The sequence below is a fragment of the Myotis lucifugus genome, unplaced genomic scaffold (assembly GCF_000147115.1).
Source record: "Myotis lucifugus unplaced genomic scaffold, Myoluc2.0 scaffold_4046, whole genome shotgun sequence".
NCBI lineage: Eukaryota > Metazoa > Chordata > Mammalia > Chiroptera > Vespertilionidae > Myotis > Myotis lucifugus.
In genome coordinates this window covers 9,215-11,768 of record NW_005875094.1, presented here as the reverse complement: position 1 = coordinate 11,768, position 2,554 = coordinate 9,215, and the positions used below count along the sequence as shown (strand labels likewise).

Here is a 2,554-nt window from a genome sequence, read left to right as displayed (position 1 = left end):
ACCTCACCTACTCCCTGAAAAAAGATGCTTGGAAGGTAAGTTTTTTTGAGATCTTGCTTATCTGTTTTAAATTGTCTTTATTTAATGTCACATTGGCAACATGACTGGCATAAAATTCTAAGTTGGAAATAATTTTCTCTTTGAATACTGAAGTAAACTCCATTGTCTTGAAGCTTTCAGTGTCTCCACGGCCATTCGGATTATTATTATTGTTTTTTAAAAAGTGCCCTGAGTGGGGATCAAACCCATAACCTTGGTGTATTGGAACAATGCTCTAACCAACTGATTCTTGATCATTTGCAGGTAGGATTTTCTTTTTCTTTCTGTAAGTATTAGGATATCTTCTTTATCCCCATTGTTTCAAAATCTGATAATGATATGATTTGGCATGGGTCTTTTAAAATTCATTATTTAGGGCACCAGTTCAATTTGGAGACTGAGGTCCTTCAATTTTTAGAAATTTTCTTTTCTTTTAAAAAATTCATTGTTAATTTTTTTTGTCTGCATTTTCAGTATTCTCTTTTTGGGATTCATAATACATAGAGAATCTTTTAAATTGGTCCTCTAATTTTCTTAACTTTTCTATTTTCTATTATCTTTTCATTCAAATTTCTGGGAGATTTTTTCATTTATATTTTCTATTTAAAAATATTCTGCTTTATATTTTTTATTTTATAATTCTGATTTCTCATTCTTGGATTGTCATTTTTAAAATATATAACCTGCTCTTATTTTATGGATTTAATATCTCCTGAGTATACTGATTACAGTACTTTTGAAAATGTCATTCTTTTTTACAGTCTCTTTTCTTCTAAGTTCCCTCTTTTATCAGTTTGTTTTTGATTCATTCTTTTCTTTTATTAATGTTAGTTCATGTCTTTTATTAACCCATATACAATTACTTGTCTTCTGATTTGTTGAAGTAATAGATCAGACAACATTTGCCACAATACCATCTGTCAAAGTGACTGGCCATAAAAACTCCAGCACTACATTCATCTGAAGGCCATTCCTGTGAGGGCGACTGATTTTGCCATTCTCATCTACTTTGGACAGCCAGCTTAACCTTCTTTCTCTTATGCTTATTCTTCTTGGGAGTGGTGTAAGACTTTTCCCTTTTCTTAGCACCACCACGAAGTCTCAACACAAGATGAAGAGTGGACTCCTTTTGAACGTCATAGTCATAGACAAAGTATGTCCATCTGCCAGTTGCTTGCCAACAAAGATCAGTCTTTGCTGATCAGGAGGAATTCCTTCCTTATCCTGAATCTAGGCCAGGAGTGGGTAAACTCCTGGCACACGTGCCAAACATGGCACGCCAGTAACTTTTGCTGGCACGCGAAACCCTCTCTTCCATTTACAATTATTTTCTTAATATCGACTTTTTTATTTTTCAGATAAATTCAGTGTAGGTGCATCTTAGATAAATAAATAATTTTACATAACAAGTTATCTTAAAGACCATAGACATGGATTGACGAGAGAGGGGAAGAGCAATTTCTATGCCTCTGCCTTAACTCTCCCTGCCTTCCTAGATCCGACCAGTGTTTTGGTTTCATCCACATATGCTTGTGCATCTTTGTTCTCAGTGATGAATTTTGTTAAGTCTCATAATAGGAGTAGCCTGACGGATGAAAGTAGTAGCTCGTGCATATCTCTGAAGGTCACGAAATATAAACCTGATGTAAAATCTCTGTCATCAGTGATGCAGCAGCAAAAGTCCCACTGATAATATCAAACGGAGTCATAAAGTTTTCTGTCTGACTACCAGTGTACATGTATACATTAAAAAATAAATGTATTTTTCATCATCATATACTGTGTTTTTGTTGCTCGAATGAATTTTATTATTTCTTCAAGGTTCTTCACATACGAACACCTTAAGAGATATCAAGTAGGCGTAACATGTTCTCAAAAAATTAGGGTTGGCATGCAGAAGAATTTTGAGTCAGAGATTTTGCTGGTTTTGGCACGCACTCACAAAAAGGTTGCCCACCCCTGATCTAGGCCTTTACATTTTTTTATTGTATCCAAGGGTTCAACTTTGAGAGAGATGGTCTTCCCTGTAAGGACGTTCATGAAAATCTGCCATTCCACCTCAAATGACGGATTGGAAAGGAAGAGCCTTGCCTCATTCTTTTATGGCAGAGGTTTTACTCAAATGCCCAGTGGTCCTCTAGTACCTATGGTGCTGCACTTGTATACTTTGGGGCTTGTCAACTGGTGGGCCTCCCTGTTGGAGCGCTGCAAGGACATGGCGTATTTACTGGGGGGCCTCCATCATTCACATCTGCAGGTCTTATTGCCTGAGCTTGAGTTTCCCCAGAAAGGAATCCTATTGTTTCCTACCTGGTGAATAAGGGATTTTAAGATGGCTGATAGCATTTTGAGAGCCAATAGGGGAGGAGGGGGAGGAGAGCAAACATCTTATCTTTCTGAATGCAGGTATCACTTAGGAACTCTCTGCTTTAAGCATGGTAGCTACCCCCTCAGCTGTGCCTGGTTCCTTCCCTGTGTCATTCTCAGGTTAACCCAATCAATCAGAACCATGAAG

At 37.2% G+C, this 2,554-nt stretch overlaps 1 pseudogene; it reads right to left on the bottom strand.

Moving 5' to 3' along the window:
- Positions 1 to 864: 864 nt before the first annotated feature.
- On the bottom strand, positions 865 to 2,256 carry LOC102419819 (annotated as a pseudogene).
- Positions 2,257 to 2,554: the final 298 nt, after the last annotated feature.